The sequence below is a fragment of the Mizuhopecten yessoensis genome, unplaced genomic scaffold, assembly GCF_002113885.1.
Source record: "Mizuhopecten yessoensis strain PY_sf001 unplaced genomic scaffold, ASM211388v2 scaffold4849, whole genome shotgun sequence".
Classification (NCBI taxonomy): domain Eukaryota; kingdom Metazoa; phylum Mollusca; class Bivalvia; order Pectinida; family Pectinidae; genus Mizuhopecten; species Mizuhopecten yessoensis.
The window spans coordinates 237,287-259,098 of record NW_018405752.1 but is presented as its reverse complement, the minus strand read 5'-3'; the positions used below and the strand labels follow the sequence as shown (position 1 = coordinate 259,098).

Below are 21,812 nucleotides of genomic sequence, written 5' to 3'. Positions count from 1 at the left end.
GAGGGGGTTGGGGAGGGGGTGGGGGTTATCTCAAACTTCAGTATATTCATACAAGATGAGATTGAACAGGTAAGGACCCTTCATGTCTATATATCTATTATATGGAGAGTTGGGGATTAGAACGGTATCTCAATTTCAATTTGTTTTCTATGCAAAAATGGATACTGGTCAAGAAAGGTAACTCAGAAAGGAGGGAATAACAAGCTTCCTTAATCCGGCATTATTATACCTCATCGATATTGGTCACATGATGGGGCAATAAAAGATCATGTCGCCCTTACATGCTCGTGTTTCCCCGGTCATATTTCCCTTATCTGTATAGCCTCCTTAGAAAAATTTGTGCAACCCACCGCTACAGCTGAGATAGGAGTAACTGGAGCAGATGAGAACATTATGGCACATCAACCTTATATTGTCATCAACACTATTGTAATATTTTTTTATTTCTACACAATAAAATGAAGCCCTCGTAAAATTGATTTGTCATGGAGAAAATAAGAATTGTGCTTCCCTACCACAAGAGCAATAAATGTGTATATTTTATTACTTGTATGTATCAGTGGGGTTACTTTCATCTGAAATATTGTTGAAATACGTCATACTAAACAGAGGGATGACGGGGGAAAGGTACCCTTACTACGGAATAGCTACCACAAGGATGGGATGGGGAAGAGGACTGAAAGTCAACAATATCTCAACCTTAACTCATTCACCCCTGAAATTTCATAATGAACTATTCCAACCTTTGAATTGGAAGGGTTCAAATGTGTCTTCAGGGATGAATGAGTTAAATGATGAATGATGAATGACTTGGACAAAATATTACCTGTAAAATCACAATGGATGAACAAACCGTCTTTGATTCCACGACAAAATCTCCAATATAGCTCATTGGCTGGTCACAACAAATCAACCACCATTAGAATAACCTCTTTCATCTTATTAGAGAAAATTATTTTCCAGATTCTGAACAGCCTCCGTATTTAATACTTTACCTGAGAATTATCCGTGTGATGACCGACACAGGCGTTTTAACATGTTACTGAACAAGAAAATCTACTTTGCCCAGCGCCAGTCGGACGGCAGTTAATCCCACACAAAAGAAACTACAATAGCCATATATTTTCCCATCGACTCCCGATTCCTTACGATGCAGCAAATGGAATTAGATTAGATTTAACTGAAAATTATTCTGCAACCTTTTAGTATTATTGTTGCCAGTGTTGTACATGTAATAGACATCCCCGGACTTACCAATGATTAACCGACATTTCACGTGATTAAAAATCCATTAAGGTACTATATACGAAAAATTGAAAATAATCTAAGATTGATACACTATATTCCGTGCCGTAGGTCCATATAGCTTGATCTCAAAACTTAGGTAGATTGACCTATCTTTGAAGATAACGTTAGCTTTAAGTATGTGATGCAATAGATTTCCGCTACTAGGCATGTGATCAGTTATAATATACCTGAGTGAGAGTATAATTTTATGAAGTTATTGAAAAAGATTCCTTTAAGTAAATGGTGTACAGCTAGGTCACAGCACTGTAGATCAAAGACCAAAAGACACTTAGATGATTATCAAGGCTTTGTTTCTACAGTGTATACGATATTAAAATTGAAATGGATTTACACATGCTTTCACCACTGTGGACCACAATGGACTCATCCATATCAATGCATGGTAGAGTCTTCTAAAGTTACATAGGGGTGAAAGGGTTAAGAATATAAGGAGTCTGCATCACAACAAAGATCACAAAAACTGTAAAAAATGAATCGGCAACGATTCTGATGAAGATGCAGGTTTTTTAAGTTTGATACAGATTTCCCTATAGGTCACTACATGTTAAATTAAGATCTATTTTTATATTGACTGAAAGGACTGGGACATGATGTCACATGTTGTTGTAAATCTAATATCCTGGAAAAACTACCTGAAGGATAACAAACAAAAGCAATGAAATATTGAAATGATCATGGTTTAGATGATAACGGACATCTAGAAATTACCTTGAATTCAATTAAGTTTGAATAGGAATTGAACTATTCATGACAATGCAATTAAAAAGAATAAATTACATCTAATACATTGCTCTGTCTGATTTCTTTCTTAATTATTCATGATCAATCAGATGCACTTGATGCAAAATAAAAGCTTCAGATTCCCTCAGGATTTTAACCAATCAAAACGTGCAGGTACCATGATGCCGTACACATTAATTTTTCAGGTAGAAGTGTATATCATCAGATCCATACGTACTGTAAAAATAAAAAAAATAAAAAAGGAAAAAAAATCACTGTTATTCAACATTTTTCCTTTTTGACTTTTTCATTTATTTGATTCACATTTAATCTTTTTTTTTTTTTTTAAATTTGAAATTTGTAGATCTGTCTCTGGTTTTAATTATTTACAGAAATCCAGTAAAACAGAGGTAGGGAAGCAGTTTAGTCTGTTGGGCTGTTGTAACAAATAAGCTATCTCTGTCCTCATCCCCTAATGTCAGCTTGGGCTGAATGCTTTATGTACTCGTAGTACTGGAGAATCAAATAAAAACCTGGTGTCGTGACAATTTAGCGAAAGAAATCCAATGTTTAATCTGGCTCCCAGAATAAGCCTTTGATGGAGTATGATGTGTGCTGGGTTTAAATGAACAACAGGTAAGACTTTGATGTGAGATTGGCAACGTTAGTCCGACTCGCCCCGAGCATACAAACCACACTCAAACAATGCTTTCCGACCTATCCTCTCCGTCACGCATACATCAGCATCTTTCCCCGTGTCAATCAATATTGAATGCAAAGTGATTCAATGTAGACAATAGCCAGTTAAAACAGGTACACATCAGGTGAGATTAAATTCTCATGGTAACGCACCATCTTAGGTCAAAGGTCAATCTTAACGGCTGGCCAAGAGAACACGTAGATCAGATGGAAGGTTGAAAAATATCAGCATCCTAGGTCAGGAGTCAGGGGTCCACCAATATTAGGACTCTAGATCAGAAGTTAGGGGTTGAGGATCATAGGCATTCTAGGTCATGAGTCAAAGGTCAAAAATATGGAACATCGACCCTAGGTAAGAATTTAGGGGTCAAGGAATATGGAAAATCAAGGGTCAAAGTATGTACATTGAATATCCTAGACTAGAATCTATGACAGAGGTTACAGGTCAAGGAAAGCGAGCATTCTGCACGTTGGTCAAAGGTTAAGAGTAAAAAATATGAAACAGCCTGGTCAGGGGGTCTGTGTCAAACAATATGGAACAGAATATTGTCCTGTTTTGTCATACCTAGCTAGGTAGCAATCTTATCACAGCTTGATATACCAAAGCTCTAGGTCATGTTCCCATTTAACATTAGACTAACTAAATCACACACAATAGCTCTAGATCCTGTTTTTTCGGTTCAACATTACACTAAACACAAAAGTTCTAGATCCTGTTTCTCCTTTAAATACTAGACTAAACACCAGAGCTTTAGATCCTGCTGCTACTTTCAAAATAAGAATAAAACCAGAGTTCCAGATCCTGTTTCTCATTTCAACAATACACTTAACTTAAGAGTTCTAGATCCTGTTTCTCCTTTAAATACTAATGCTCCATACCAGAGCTTAAGATCCTGCTTCTAAATACAGTGTTATATAGATTCTATTTCTCATTTCAACATCAGACTATACACTGGAGTTCTAGATCCTGCTTGTTATTTCAACATTAGACTAAACTTGATGCATTAGGGTCCTGTTCGGTAATGCTTCCCCATTTCATCATGAGACTAGCGTACATCACCACTGGCCAACATGTTTCATACTATTGTTTGTAGGATTTTTTCCATCACCTTTAGAATTAAGTCATGTACTGTTAGTAAAAAAAAGCATGATCTTGAGTGTAAATTTCACCCTGTTTTCCCACTAGTTAAGACACTGGTATATTTGTGGGGTTAAGTTATAACACATATTCACACTGCTGTTTAAATACTAACTGTTGACACTTCCAGCATCTCATTGACTTCCTGCGGTGTACAAGGAGCGGTTTTCACACTTCCCGCAAGAATATAAGACCTTCCAAGCAGACAGAGTTTGTCCACACCCCATCATCTAATACACAACATAAGATTTCTGTTCGCCTATAAAATCGAACTGATCACATTCTTCCTTTCTATTCAAATATTTATAGGGTTTGCTAGTGATTTTCCTTGACAATTTCTGCCTGTCAGTGTTGATTCAGAATACACTCAAGCTGTGAATTCGGACCAGAGGTCTTGTAGTGTGTACTAACCGGACCTTTCCAACAGGACTTAATTAAGTTTCCCAAACAATCAATGTATAAGACCAGAGACCTCCTCCTCTACAATTTATAGGACCAGAGGTATGGACCATTCCCTATCTTGTGTAAACAAACCAGAGCGTCTTGTAGTGTGTACTAACGGGACCTCTACAACAGGACTTAAGTCTTCCAAACAATCAATGTATAAGTACAGGACCAGAGGTATGGTCCCTTCCCTATCTTGTGTAATAAGACCAGAGGTCTTGTAGTGTGTACTAAAGGGACCTCTCCAACAGGACTTAAGTCGTCCAAACAATCAATGTATAAGTACAGGACCAGAGGCATGGACCATTCCCTATCTTGTGTAACCAAGCCAGAGCGTCTTGTAGTGTGTACTAACGGGACCTCTCCAACAGGACTTAAGTCTTCCAAACAATCAATGTATAAGTACAGGACCAGAGGCTTGGTCCGGTCTCTCACCATTACACCTACTATGCAAAATGACTACTCACATCAGCCTAATACTAATGTTCTTTATTTTCTTAATATTTTTTTTGAAGTGTTTCTCTGTAAATTGTGTCTCCATGGTCGTAAACTACCGATGAGAACAATTCAGTGGGCTGCGAGGTCCCCAGCGGGTGATACAGTGTCCTGGTGGTGTCATGCCTCTGTGTTGATACAATCCATCAGAACGAACAGTTTGACAATCTTTAGGTATAAACAATTTCTTTTTTATATGGATTTATTTCCCTATTTAGTAACTGAAAACGGAGCAAATTACATATAATTCACTTTTATGTACTAATTTCAGTGAATTAGTGCATAAATATGCATGTGTACGATATACATGTTTATATTGACACACTAGCTTATATATCTATATATCAGCACTAGTACTGTGAAATTAGGAAAAAGTGAAAGCATGCAAATTCCAATCTTGTTCAGAATTTTATTGACACATATTTTCTGATTCCATTTTTACCTGTGAGAAGTGTCAATTGCTAAATTAATTATTTCATGAATAGATAGGATGATACATATAAATATTAGATTTTATGTAAAAAAATAATTACGTAAAATTTGCAGCATGGTCGAGTGTGAAGCAATAATCTAATCAAACACTGAAGTCAGGGTACCCTGAAAAATGTTCAAGATATTTGAGGCATTCAAAGATTCATGTCCAAGTTATATATACCCTTAAAATTTACAGAAACAAGCTAAACTGCCAACAAAATACTGTAAACGTACATATGAATGTGAATTTGTTATTTTTAGCTTTTTTCGCGCTTTTACTCATTCACCCCTGAACTTTTATAATGAACTATTCCAACCTTTGAATTGGAGGAGATAAAATGTGTCTTCAGGGGTGAATAAGTTAACAATTGCGCTAAATTTGGACTACACTAATTGAAGTTTGTGTATATAGCTACCTTTTGCATACAATGTGAGTGCCTCAAATCATCAAGTTGTTCATCTCTTAAAACTTTAGCCATAATAATTTAGCCAAAAATTTGAGTCCGCTAAAATAAGTACTTTTCCACTAAACTGCTAAAAATTCCCAAATAATACAAAGGAATAAACTAAATGTTTTATGATTAGTTTTGAGTTTGGAAAAAACAAAGTACAATGTAGGACTGGTTTATTGTCAATAGAAAAGAAGAATATGTCAGAAATCAAGTCTGATTATAAATATACGTATGCAAATCAACTGCAAATTAGGACAGAATTTATCGGATTGTATACCTTGGGGTGTCGGCCATGTAAGGTGCCTGGGGTGACAGACAGCGACCTTATCGGAAGAGTTATGAGTCACATGTCTCAGCCAATCAGCAGGCTCTGTCTAGTATATCTACCGAGTATGTATGATGTTCATCAGGCTGTTGTGTTTGGGGGTATGAAAATAATTACAGAGCTTCTCTCCTCCACAGAATGGCCAGAACAATAGAGATATTGACAAACGTAATTAATAAAAGGCCAGAGAACAGGCTATTGATTTCTTGAGGTGTATTCCTTCCGGTATTACATATCCTGGATATTATTAGTCGATCCTATGGCAGAAAATTACTACAATTCAACAACTCGCTGGCAACTCATGAGCAGTAGCTCGTCTTTGCAGCCATTGATCAAAAATATATGACACCAGGTTTCCTGCTTCCAAAACTTATCAAAGTTTCATGGCCAGTTCGGCTTGTCTTAAAAAGGAAGATTTATTCTGCTCTTGATCCCGACTCGCTGTCAGTATGGATTCAACAACGGGCAAGTGACTTGTTGAAGAAATATGTATGATAGAAAGGTCCCACGGGAATAGGGGTGCGGTCAGAAGATGTGTGCAACATGGAGAATCTTTGACAGGGAGGGTGTTTGTGACATGGAAAATTGTGTGCGATAAGGAGAGTGTGACAAATATGGTGTGACACGGAATGTTTGTATGACATGAATGGTGCGACATGGAATGTGACATGAAAGGTTTGTGTGACATGATAGGTGTGATATGAAAGGTGTGTGTGGCATGAAAGATGTGACATGAAAGGTCTGTGTGATATGAAAGGTGTGACATAAAAGGTGTGACATGAAATGTTTGTGTGACATGAAAGGTGTGTGACATGAAAGGTGTAGGGTGTGTGACATGAAAGGTGTGTGTGACATGAAAGGTGTGTGTGACATGAAAGGTGTGTGTGACATGAAAGGTGTGGGTGACATGAAAGGTGTGACATGAAAGGTGTGTGTGTCATGAAAGGTGTGACATAAAAGGTGTGTGTGACATGAAAGGTGTGACATAAAAGGTGTGTGTGACATGAAAGGTGTGACATGAAAGGTGTAGGGTGTGTGACATGAAAGATGTGACATGAAAGGTGTGATGTAAAAGGTGTGTGTGACATGAAAGGTGTGACATGAAAGGTGTGACATGAAAGGTGTGTGTGACATGAAAGGTGTGACATGAAATGTGTGACATGAAAGATGTGACATGAAAGGTGTGACATGAAAGGTGTAACATGAAAGGTCTGTGTGATATGAAAGGTGTGACATAAAAGGTGTGACATAAAAGGTGTGTGTGACATGAAAGGTATGACATGAAAGGTGTGACATGAAAGGTGTGACATGAAAGATGTGACATGAAAGGTGTGACATGAAAGGTTTGTGAGATATGAAAGGTTTGAAATGAAAGGTTTGTGTGATATGAAAGGTGTGACATGAAAGGTTTGTGTGATATGAAAGGTTTGACATGAAAGGTTTGTGTGACATGAAAGGTGTGACATGAAAGGTGTGACATGAAAGGTCTGTGTGACATGAAAGGTGTGACATGAAAGGTTTGCGTGATATGAAAGATTTGACATAAAAGGTTTGTGTGACATGAAAGGTGTGACATGAAAGGTTTGTGTGACATGAAAGATTTGACATGAAAGGTTTGTGTGACATGAAAGGTTTGTATGACATGAAAGGTGTGACATGGAAGGTTTGTGTGATATGAAAGGTGTGACATGAAAGGTGTGACATGAAAGGTGTGACATGAAAGGTTTGTGTGTCATGAATGGTGTGACATGAAAGGTGTGACATGGAAGGTTTGTGTGACATGAAAGGTTTATGTGACATGAAAAGTGTGACATGAAAGGTATGACATGAAAGGTGTGACATGAAAGGTTTGTGTGACATAAAAGGTGTGACATGAAAGGTATGACATGAAAGGTTTGACAGGAAAGGTGTGACATGAAAGGTATGTGTGACATGAAAGGTATTTGTGACATGAAAGGTGTGACATGAAAGGTATTTGTGACATGAAAGGTGTGACATGAAAGGTGTGATATGAAAGGTATGTGTGACATGAAAGGTGTGACATGAAAGGTATGTGTGACATGAAAGGTGTGACATGAATGGTCTATGTGACATGAAATTTGTGACATGGAAGATGTGACATGAATCTGGCCCCTGTAACTGCTTGGTCATCCATGAAAACGAAATTAACAGATCAGTTTCTGATGATGCATCGAAAATGCATTAAATCATCAAGAATATTGACAAACAAAGACCAGATGATCTGACAAGAAAAAAGTTTCACATTATCGAAAAAGTGTTTGTGCCTAAATATCACAAACCATCAATGCCTGAATATTTTGTGTGTGAACAAAAGTAAGTATGTTAACGATCTTGTTTCTATTGGAAAATCGGCAAAAATATACTCATTTTTCACATTTTTTTTTATACTATTTCAGTAATTACTACAGCAATATATAAAGTCTTCTCAATTTAATTATTTCTAAATTAACATAAGGCAAAAATGAAAACACAATCACAATAGAAATTCTTTGCACAATCTTAATCATTCTTGGTATATGTAGGAATACTTTTTTTTAAATCAACATTATTAGCATTTTTATAAGACAATTTAATTAGTACTAGCTAGCTGGGGCATTGGGAACTTATCAGTAAACAGTGCTGGGACTCGGAGCAATTAACAGAAGTTAGTGAGAGGCGATAGGATGAAGGGGGAAAGGATGAGGAAGACTAAAATAACAGTTGGATATGTATTTCAATCTCTAGAGAATCATGCAAAGACATCAATCACTTTATTCCATTTGTAATAAAAAAACATTTAAATCTTTGGTGAGCATCAATTCCTTTGGGTGAGTAGAGTTATGAAGTCTTTGCCCAGCTTTGCCCAAGGATATTCACAAGTCAAAAACCTCTGATCTGTTCAGGTCAGTATGTCACATACCATTTATCTGACCTTTGACACTGAGGGTAAAGTCACCATGAAATTTATTAAACAATAAAATTAACTCCTTCTAATTCTATAGAAAATGAAGTCATCTATTTAAAAATAGCTGTCCGAGAAACAATAGGTACATATCAGACTAGTGTCCGAGATACACTAGGTACATATCAGACTGTTGTCTGACATATCAGACTACTGTCTGAGATACACTAGGTAAATATCAGATTACTGTCTGTGATACACTGGGTAAATATCAGATTACTGTCTGAGGTACACTAGGTAAATATCAGACTAGTGTCTGAGATACACTAGGTAAATATTAGAATACTGTCTGAGATACACTAGGTACATATCAGACTATTGTCTGAGATACACTAGGTACATATCAGACTGCTGCCTGAGATACACTAGGTACATATCAGATTACTGTCTGAGATACACTAGGTACATATCAGACTACCGTCTGAGATACACTAGGTACATATCAGACTATTGTCTGAGATACACTAGGTACATATCAGATTACTGCCTGAGATACACTAGGTACATATCAGACTACCGTCTGAGATACACTAGGTACATATCAGACTGCTGCCTGAAATACACTAGGTACATATTAGACTTCTGTCTGAGATACTCTAGGTACATATCAGACTATTGTCTGAGATACACTAGGTATATATCAGACTATTGTCTGAGATACACTAGGTACATATCGGACTGCTGCCTGAGATACACTAGGTACATATCAGACTGCTGCCTGAAATACACTAGGTACATATTAGACTTCTGTCTGAGATACTCTAGGTACATATCAGACTATTGTCTGAGATACACTAGGTACATATCGGACTGCTGCCTGAGATACACTAGGTACATATCAGATTACTGCCTGAGATACACTAGGTACATATCAGATTACTGTCTGAGATACACTAGGGACATATCAGACTGCTGCCTGAGATACACTAGCTACATATCAGACTGCTGCCTGAGATACACTAGGTACATATCAGACTGCTGCCTGCGATATACTAGGTACATATCAGACTACTGTCTGAGATACACTAGGTACCTATCAGACTGCTGCCTGAGATATACTAGGTACATATCAGACTACTGTCTGAGATACACTAGGTACATATTAGACTACTGTCCGAGATACACTAAGATACATATTAGACTGACAGTTTTCGGGGAAACATTTACTACATACATCTATATTATATATAAAATTGTTTTTCTGATTGTACCTCTGGAAACACATTTAAAAAAAATCGGGTGTATTTTGTTGATATAAAACTTTTTTCTTGCATATTTTTTCAAATATATTTTGTTGATATATAAGACTGTTTTTTTAAAATAAACTTTTGCATACATAAGACTTTTTTAACATATATTATGTTCAAATAAGACTGTTTTCTGAGATATAGTTTGTACTCAAACAACAGACTGTTTTCTGAGATAAATGTGGTACACAATAAACAGTTTCCTGAGAGGTAGATTTGGTACACAATAAACAGTTTTCTGAGAGATAAATGTGGTACACAATAAACAGTTTTCTGAGAGATAAATGTGGTACACAATAAACAGTTTTCTGAGAGATAAATGTGGTACACAATAAACAGTTTTCTGAGAGATAAATGTGGTACACAATAAACAGTTTTCTGAGAGATAAATGTGGTACACAATAAACAGTTTTCTGAGAGATAAATGTGGTACACAATAAACAGTTTTCTGAGAGATAAATGTGGTACACAATAAACAGTTTTCTGAGAGATAAATGTGGTACACAATAAACAGTTTTCTGAGAGATAAATGTGGTACACAATAAACAGTTTTCTGAGAGATAAATGTGGTACACAATAAACAGTTTTCTGAGAGATAAATGTGGTACACAATAAACAGTTTTCTGAGAGATAGATTTGGTACACAATAAACAGTTTTCTGAGATAAATGTGGTACACAATAAACAGTTTCCTGAGAGATAAATGTGGTACACAATAAACAGTTTTCTGAGATAAATGTGGTACACAATAAACAGTTTTCTGAGAGATAGATTTGGTACACAATAAACAGTTTTCTGAGAGATAGATTTGGTACATATATAATTACTGTTGTGCCTGCTGGTCCAGACTGGTCATATCTACCATCTATTTGGCTGAGCACTCTAACTGGATGGAGGAGAGTTTCTGTCCAGACCTTCATCCCTCCATAGCAGGTGTTCCCCCATCTTATCTCGCTAATTGCGACCTATCTTTTACATTAATTTGGTTTTCTATGTTTGAACTTTAATTTCATTCCCTGTAATTCATGACAACCTTATCTAAGAGTCTATATTATTGGAAAACTACAGTACATCTAATGCAGGGACCTGAGATAGCTACAGAACTCAGACTGGTCAAAACTCTCTCCATTACTTAACTACCTGTGTTGTACACTCACAACCCATTAGTGTTTGTATACAGACATATATTGTAATGATCTTGGGCACAGATGTGCAAAACGGTGGTAAGTGATTAGAAACTATCAGATTCGGTAACTCTCGATTCCGTGAAAACACAAAAGACCTAGCTGATCTGACATCACTCTTGATCTATTTGCGGGGAGCTCTAAGCTGGAAGATAGGAATCGACAAAAGGAACACTGATATATTTACAGGTCTTGCTAAATTGCCCGGAGAAAACTTAAGGCAAAACCTTATTTTCTATGAAATCTTGTTAAAGTGAACAAGTGAAGATTTCACCTGCATGGCCGTCTTCTGACTATGCTACAGAGTTGTTTCTGTATTATAAATGAGTCTTTTTGTCTATACAATTTCTGTCCTACAAAATGCATGAAGATTTTTTTAACATAGTGCTACATCAGTCTGTGAGCAGCTTGTTTTATTATAAGTGTGGCTTTGAAAGATGCATGAGACCATTAAGGTTATACAGGGATCACTTTGAGCTAAGTAATGAACGCTTGATGTCCCGGGGCTGTAACTCCGTTCTACAATCTCACAACAATCAAAAATCTATAAGCACATTGTGACAATGTAGGAGCAAGGTAAAAAAACAAAAATCTTCAAAAACGATCACATAAGTATACAAATATTTATATAATGGAAAACATTATAAAACAGGTCAGATAATTAACAAAGGTAATAAAGAAAATTTGATTACATTACTAACAATACCTGTGTATAATAAACATTTATTTATAATAGACACCTGTACTTAACGAACATTGGTTGTCAGGTGTCGCAGAAGATAGGAGCATGCACATTTCAGCAAGCACTTTTTCATCGGGCCAACAAGCACATTTTCATCGGGCCAACAAGCATGATTATCATAAAATGATATAACTTGTTTCAAAATTGAACACCTGTATATAGATATCGGAATATAACAGATGTCACTTAAATAACAACTTAAGGAACACTTGTCTGTAAAGAGCACCTTACTAAAAAGAACATCTTACTATAAAGGACACCTGTCTTTAAAGAATATCTTCCTATAAAGGACAACAATTTACAAAGGACACATGTCTATAAAGGACACCTATCTATAAAGAACACCTTTCTATACAGGTGTCCTTTATATAAGGACATCTGTCTAAACAAATATTGTATAAATAATGCTTATATATATAAAGGATGTAAATATCTGCCTGTTAATGGCACCTGTCAATAATGGAAATCTCTCTAAAGAGTATCTGTCTATAAAGGGCAACTGTCAATAAAGGGCACCTGTTTACAAAGGACAACTGTTTATAAAGGATACCTGTCTATAAAGGATACCTGGCTATAAAGGACACCTGTCTATAAAGGACACATGTCTATAAGGGCATATGTTTAAAAAGTATAGATGTCTACAAAGGACACCTGTCTATAAAGGACATCTTTATATCAGGGCACATGATCATAAAATATACCTGTCTACAAAGGACACCTGTCTTTATATGACTTCTTTCTATAAGGACACATGTTTATAAAGTACACCTGTCTACAAAGGACATCTGTCTATAAAGGAAAGGACAATTTTCTATAAGGACACATGTCTATTAAGTACACCTGTCTACAGAGGACATCTGTCTATAAAGGAAAGGACAATTTTCTACAAGGACACATGTCTATAAAGTACACCTGTCTACAAAGGACATCTCTCTATAAAGGAAAGGACAATTTTCTATAAGGACACATGTTTATAAAGTACACCTGTCTACAAAGAACATCTGTCTATAAAGGAAAGGACGATTTTCTATAAGGACACATGTCTGTTAAGTACACCTGTCTACAAAGAACATCTGTGTATAAAGGAAAGGACAATTCTCTATAAGGACACATGTCTATAAAGTACCCCTGTCTACAAAGAGCATCTGTCTATAAAGGAAAGGACAATTTTCTATAAGGACACATGTCTTTAAAGTACACCTGTCTACAAAGAACATCTGTCTATAAAGGAAAGGACAATTTTCTATAAGGACACATGTTTATGAAGTACATCTGTCTACAAAGGACATATGTCTATAAAGGAAAGGACAATTTTCTATAAGGGCACATGTCTATAAATTACACCTGTCTACAAAGGACATCTGTCTACCAAGGAAAGGCCAATTTTCTATAAGGACACATGTCTATAAATTACACCTGTCTACAAAGGACATCTGTCTACCAAGGAAAGGCCAATTTTCTATAAGGACACATGTTTATAAAGTACACCTGTCTACAAAGGACATCTGTCTATAAAGTATACCTGTACCTGTTTATGAGGGCCCCTGTCAATAAAATACACTTGTCTTTACAGTATACCTATCTACAAATTAAAGGACATGTCTATAAGGTACACCTGTCTATAAAGGGCTTCAGTTTTTAAAAGGTACCTGTTTATAAGGGCACCTGTCTATAAAGGACAGCTTTTAACAAGTTCCCCTTTCTACCTACAATACCAACAAGATTGTGGTTGGGCGATCAAGACTAAAGCAGATGGAGCTCAAACAATTGTCTCACTGGCCAGGCAGAGAAAGCTTTTAAAGACCATGAATTAGTAAAGAGCTCCTGCGGCTATCTCTGTAATATTTTGTCATGGAAACCAAACACCTATTTGCTGGACCATTGAATAGTGTATACTATCAATGAACCCACTTTCCTCTCTCCTTGTCTCCACCACGTCATACAGACAAATTCTCATTAACACAAAAACTATTTTTTTCCTCTAAAAAACGAAGAACAACTTACCTGTTAGAATTGCGTTGCCATGTCAACATGTGGCCAGTAGAGGAACCGTCAGCAGCCAATCACAATCCACAGGTAAATTCACAGACCATTTCCATCGGTATCTGTCGAGTCAAGACAAAACTTTTATTATAAAATTGATTTCTGAATGTTTTAATGAGTTAATTGAGTCTCCAGAAAGCATAGAATACTATTCCTGCACTGTATCTGTTATCCCACTCTCACACACAGAGTGCCTCGCTGTGACACAGCAGGCCAGCTGGCATGAAATACACATTATACCTCTGTTATACAACATCGTGTCCTAGCGCTGCTGAATGCCACTACGGGCCTGTACTGTGCACTGTTGCTGGGGACATCCATAGAGCTCTATGGGTCTCATTCCAGAAAAAAAGGGTTATACCTCAAATAACTATGGGTGTCCTGTGACCCTTACACTTCAGTCCCTGAGTAGGTATTGTTAGCAAGGGTATTAGTCCAGTGAACTATTGGTGTATACAGTCAGTGTATATAATTCTCAGGGTATCGGCCAGTATTTATTTCACTGTGGTCTGTATCAGTATTTCTGTTGTCAATAAAGATGTAACTTTAATGGTCTCGATGGTACCCTACCTTTCAGTAACAGCCTTTTTCCTGTCACTTTAAGTGCCACACAGCCTGCTGCCAGTAAAGTTCCTTACAGACTATCAACAAAGCTTTCCTGTCACAAAAGGGTATGAATCCATCATCTACATGGATAGGCCATCAATTATTGTAGGTTTTACGTTTACCTCAGATCTATCATTGCTGTAAGGATCTCTCTTCCATAACCATAGATTTCTCTCTTGTGTAACCAAATATATCTCTTCTGTAACTAAGGATATCTCTGTAACTAAGGATATCTCTGTAACTAAGGATATCTCTTATCTTTCTGTGGATATCTCTTTTGTAACAATGGATATCTCTCCTGTTTCTGTGGATATAAATACTGTAAGTAAATATATTCTTCCTGACTGAGGTAATCGTTCTGCAGCTAGTTATAACCCTCTAGTCACACTATCACAATCCAAACTGTCACAATAATAATCTCACTTGTCACTATGTAAATATTGGTTTCTATGGAAACTAATATAATGTCACTGTGGAAATATTTCTTTTCACTATGGAAACCTTTCTGGTCACTATGACAACCTTTCTTGTCACTAGGGTAATCTCTCTGTCCAGCTGTGGGTATCCCAGCAGTCACTGGTGGTGCCTCTGCTGTGTGGGACGTGTATCTGCTGTGAAGGGGAAGACAACAGGCCCAGCGCTATTGTTGCATCAGTGTAAATCCCACATTGATTTCATCGGTATCACAGATTACAAATCAGCACTGGATAGACTGAGGATACAACAGTCCTGTATTAAATATATATGAAGATGCCCGAGAATGGAGTGATCCATGAGGCAGGTTTACATAGACTGCATACCAAAAAATCACTGAACATGCAATATTAATACTATTCCTCATACAACTGTCCACACCTATACCACTATATACAATAACCACAGACACCTATACAAATAATTACAATTACCATGGACACCTTTACCACTAAATACCAATCTCACAGACACACATACCACTTAATACAATAACCACAGGCACATAAACCACTATATACCATTTTCATGGATACCTTTATCACAATATACAATTCTAATAGACATATATAACACCATAACATATGTACTATTATATACCATTGTCATGGAAATCCATACAGCTAAATACCAATCTCAGACACCTAGCAGTGAGTATACCACTAAATACCAATCTCAAATACCTAGCAGTGAGTATACCACTATATACCAATCTCAGACCCCTAGCAGTGAGTATACCACTATATACCAATCTCAGACCCCTAGCAGTGAGTATACCACTAAATACCAATCTCAAATACCTGGCAGTGAGTATACCACTATATATCAATATCAGACTCCTAGCAGTGAGTATAACACCGTATACCAATCTCAGACCCCTAGCAGTGAGTATACCACTATATACCAATCTTAGACATCTACCAGTGAGTTTACCACTATATACCAATCTCAGACATCTAGCTGTGAGTATACCACTATATACCAATCTCAGACACCTAGCAGTGAGTATACCACTATATACCAATCTTAGACATCTACCAGTGAGTTTACCATTATATACCAATCTCAGACATCTAGCAGTGAGTATACCAATGAATACCAATCTCAGACACCTAGCAGTGAGTATACCACTATATACCAATCTCAGACACCTAGCAGTGAGTTTACCACTATAAACCAATCTCAGACAGCTTTCAGTAAATATACCAATATATACCAATCTCAGACACCTACTCAGTAGCAGTGAGTATACCACTGTATACCAATTTCAGACACCTAGCAGTGAGAATACCACCATATACCAATATCAGACACCTAGCAGTGAGTATAACACCGTATACCAATCTCAGACACCTAGCAGTAAGTATACCACTATATACCAATATCAGACACCTAGCAGTGAGAATACCACCATATACCAATATCAGACACCTAGCAGTAAGTATACCACTAAATACCAATCTCAAACACCTAGCAGTGAGTATACCACTATATACCAATTTCAGACATCTAGCAATGAGTATACCACTATATACCAATCTCAGGCACCTAGCAGTGAGTATACCACTACATACCAATCTCAGACACCTAGCACTGAGTATACCACTATATACCAATATCAGACACCTAGCAGTGAGAATATCACCATATACCAATATCAGACACCTAGCAGTGAGATTACCACCATATACCAATATCAGACACCTAGCAGTAAGTATACCACTATATACAAATATCAGACACCTAGCAGTGAGATTACCACCATATACCAATATCAGACACCTAGCAGTGAGTATACCACTATATACCAATTTCAGACATCTAGCAATGAGTATACCACTATATACCAATATCAGACATCTAGCAGTGAGTATACCACTAAATACCAATCTCAGACACCTACCAGTGAGTTTACCACTAAATACCAATCTCAGACACCTAGCAGTGAGTATACCACTATATACCAATATCAGACACCTAGCAGTGAGTATACCAATCTCAGACATCTTACAGTGAGTATACCAATGTATACCAATTTCAGACACCTAGCAGTGAGAATACCAATGTATACCAATTTCAGACACCTAGCAGTGAATATACCACTATATACCAATCTCAGACATCTAGCAGTAAGTATACCAATGTATACCAATCTCAGACACCTAGCAGTGAGTATACCAATCTCAGACATCTTACAGTGAGTATACCAATGTATACAAATTTCAGACACCTACTCAGTAGCAGTGAGTATAACACTGTATACCAATTTCAGACATCTAGCAGTGAGTATACCACTAAATACCAATCTCAGACACCTAGCAGTTAGTATACCACTGTATACCAATCTCAGACACCTGGCAGTGAGGATACCACTGTATACCAATCTCAGACACCTGGCAGTGAGTATACCACTGTATACCAATCTCTGACACCTAGCAGTGAGTATACCACTATATACCAATATCAGACATCTAGCAGTGAGTATACCAATGAATACCAATCTCAGACACCTAGCAGTTAGTATACCACTGTATACCAATCTCAGACACATATGCCACTTTATACCAGTTACATGTATACAATGATTGACCATACTGCTAATATTTTTGATGCTGTATACAAATATTAACCTTGTGTAGTATATGATAAAAAGGTTACAATATAAACATTTCCTTACTAGCCCTCTGGCCTGTGCACCTTGGGCTGATATGAAGGTCTCGGGTGGATATGGGGTAGGATATTGAAATGGTTACCTGTCTTACCTTTTCATTACAGAGTAGGATATGGAATTGTTCACATGATATCTCTAATACCGTCTTCTCTTTTTCACTTCAGGGTAGGATATGGAAATGGTCACATGATATCTCTAATACCGTCTTATCTTTTTCACTAAAGGGTAGGATATGGAAATGGTCAAATGATATCGTAAGATACCCGTCTTACCGGTTCCATTACTAGATTTCTAAAGCCTCATTAGCCCCCCTATCAATACTAATACCACTTATTATTTTCACACTAAAGGACAAATTATGAATACAAATATGAATTATATATGAAAGAAAAGACTTACAGGGTTTGAGAGTTGTCCCCATGAGACGTTTACAAGCACAGGCCTCAATGGAACCAGGAATCAATAGACTATTTCCAGTGACGATCGACGATTAAATTATTTTATTTGGGAATTTACAACTAAGAGTGTTGACAATGAAACAGGCAGTAAACCAACAAACCCAAGAAATGCTTGGTCGGCTGCTAGAAACAATCCTTTGGTTTCCCCATCAATATTTATTGGTAATTTAAGTCGCGTAAAACTGTTCGAGTTGTAGGGATACATAAATAGACTCCCTGCATTTGGTGAACGTAATGATACGGAGTTTCCCAGGAATTGTCACTGCTGAACGAGTTTTGTTTGACAGAAAGTACAAATGTAATTTTTAACCAAGTTTTTGATACCTCCTACCTGTTATTATGCGTCAGTCATATAAAACTGCTCCGTACAACTGTTTAAACTGTAATCATTAAACTGTTGGATAATGTCACGTTTACAAGCAGATGTGTGTGTTACAGTGACAGTATAAAAGGTCAAAGATCGGTGTCAAAGGTCAGCGATTAGTCAGGTCAGTATCACAGAGCTTTGTAAAAGGCTCGTCTTGGTAAATCTTAGGAATTACAGTACCACTACAAAAAACTGTGGTTATGTGGTTCGAAACCAATTTTCTTGATTGACAATAAATTTGATTTATCATATCTGAAAAGAAAACCGAACTTTGTGAACCTTTTATGACAAATAATAAAGATGAAATAAAAAAATAACAAGAGGCCCATGGGCCTTAACGTTCACCTGATATATTTATACAGAGAGTTGATTTTGTTTTTGACACGAACAGAAATATTATTCAAAGTGACAAAAAACAATAAAACCACCTTATTCAATATCTAGCATACAGATTTAAGACTAAAAAGTATTTGAAACTAGCACCTCTGATTCTAAACAAGGAAAATGAAGAAATTTTAGCACACTCCTTTGGGCCCCACCTTACAACCCTTGGGGGTAGGGCTGGCTCAAAATGTTCATAGTATCACACAAAAGGTGATCGCAATAGGTCACTTGAGACTTTGTGTCAGGTGACCTAAAAAACTAGAACACTGACAGGTCAGTAAGGGCCCCGTCTTGTGGCAATATATCCCCCATAATCATCAAGAAGCAATCTGCCCATATAGCTGAGCTTGACGTTTGATATTTGGACTTCAAAAAGAATCACAAGAAAGCAAAATATACATTTTACATGTACTATGATGTGAGTCTTGTTTCCTTCCACCTCCATATTTGCTTGGCTAACAGAAATGTAAATACTGGTGCAATACTCATTTGTAATCTTTGATTTGTTTTATTTCACCTTAAATACCTCCTCCATCAAAAGCCAGGGTCAAAGTCAGAGATCCACTTTGTCTTTGACCTTAGGACCCAAATGACATTGACCATTGACCCAGTGACCCTGATCTTTGGTCAGTTGACTTATTCTTTAATTCCGACCAATTTTGCTTCTTAATATCATAACACCCTGTAACCTGGATCTAAGGTCAGTTGACTCTGTGTTAAGTTCTGAACATTATTGCTTCATAATGTCATAACAAAATGTTCATCAGGGAAAAGGTACAAAATTAACCTTGACCTTTGACCCAGTGACCTTGACCTTTGGTCAATTGACTACTTGTTTAATTCTGAGCTACATTGCTTCAAAGTGTCATAGTGAAATGTTCACCAGTGAAAAGATACAAAATTCAACCTTGACCTTAGACCCGATGACCTTGACCTTAGGTCAGTTGACTCTTTGTTTAATTCTGATCAACTTTGCTTCATAATGTCATAAAATAATGTTCATCAGTGAAAATATGTAAAATTTGACCTTGACCTTTGAACCCAATGACAATGACCTTTGACCTTGACTTTTTACCTCAATGTGTATTTTTGTAAACTGAACATCTTGACCAAGTTTCATGTACATCGGTCAATAGATACCAAAGCTATCAGCCAGGAACAAAATTTGTGGACGGACAGACAGACAGACAGACAGAGTGATTACTATAGGGCACCCATATCTACGATACGGGGCCCTAATTAATGAACAACTGTAGTGTTTGGATTGTGAAATTTACTCTAACCAAATGAGCTATTTGGGCATTGTTTGTTAAATGTACATAGGCCTGGTCAGGCTATAAGAAAATCCCAAAACTTATTTAGGGGGAGGTTACTCTATGCACACAAAAAATATCTAGCGTTTTGTCTGCAGTTGGACAGGGATCCCTAAGCATTTCAATATTTTTTTTCAAGTTATTAGAAATCCTTAGTTTGTTCCTTATATATTAAGAATGATTTTGATGAATAAGTCTGATTTCTAAAATCTACAGATAATTTGTATTGATGAGGTAAGTCTATCAATTAACAAGAGGCCCATGGGCCTAAACGGTCACCTGAGTCTACAGTATTTATTTTTGTTGTTGAAATATGTACCAATTTGAGTAAAAAATAGTATAATGTTAACTTAACTTTGTCAGGACCATGAGCTGATCATTCCTAGACCAATTTTAAGTGAGATCGGCCTATTAGAACTTAGTAGCAAAATAGCGGCCATGGCAGCCAAATTGTATTTCTGATTGACCCGAAAAATAACAACACTTTGTCAGGACCATGATTCGATCATTCCTACAAAGTTTCAGTTCAATCGGCCAAGTAGATCTTTACTTTAAGTTTGAAATAGTTTACCAAAATGGCAGCTGTGGTGGCCATATTGGATTTCTGATCGACCTGAAAAATAACAACACTTTGTCAGGACCATGAGTCAATCATTCCTACAAAGTTTCAGTTCAATCGGCCTAGCAGAACTTGACTTTAAGTTTGAAATATGTTTTCAAAATGGTGGCCGTGGCGGCCATATTGGATTTATGATTGACCTGAAAAATAACAACACTTTGTCAGGACCATGAGTCGATCATTCCTACAAACTTTAAGTTCAATCGGTCCAGCAGAACTTGACTTTAAGTTTGAAATAGGTTTTCAAAATGGCGGCCGTGGTGGCCATATTGGATTTCTGATCGACCCAAAAAATAACAACACTTTGTCAGGACCATGAGGCGATCATTCCTACCAACTTTCAGTTCAATCGGTCCAGCAGAACTTGACTTTAAGTTTGAAATAGGTTTTCAAAATGGTGGCCGTGGCGGCCATATTGGATTTCTGATCGACCCGAAAAATAACAACACTTTGTCAGGACCATGAGGCGATCATTCCTACCAACTTTCAGTTCAATCGGCCCAGCAGAACTTGACTTTAAGTTTGAAATGTAAAATGTTAACGGACGACGGACGACGACGGACGAAAATGGATAGCAATAGGTCACTTGAGCTAAAGCTCAGGTGACCTAAAAATAAAGGAAGACAGTAACAACGTGGACAAGCCTTTTTTAAAAGTTCCCATCGATAAAATACAAAAAATACATCTT

General features: G+C 36.9%; 1 protein-coding gene across 3 annotated transcripts in view; it reads right to left on the bottom strand.

The window, feature by feature from the left end:
* LOC110449962 (alpha-mannosidase 2-like) overlaps positions 1–21,812 on the bottom strand; it is a 126,225-nt gene that overhangs the window by 51,581 nt on the left and 52,832 nt on the right. For 2 of the 3 annotated variants that reach the window (XM_021497147.1, XM_021497148.1), the window contains exon 2: positions 14,194–14,294. The gene's annotated coding sequence lies outside the window, so the exon portion shown is untranslated. Of the gene's footprint in view, positions 1–14,193; positions 14,295–14,472; positions 14,496–21,812 lie in introns of those variants that run through there. The other variant, XM_021497149.1, reaches the window with a different exon arrangement.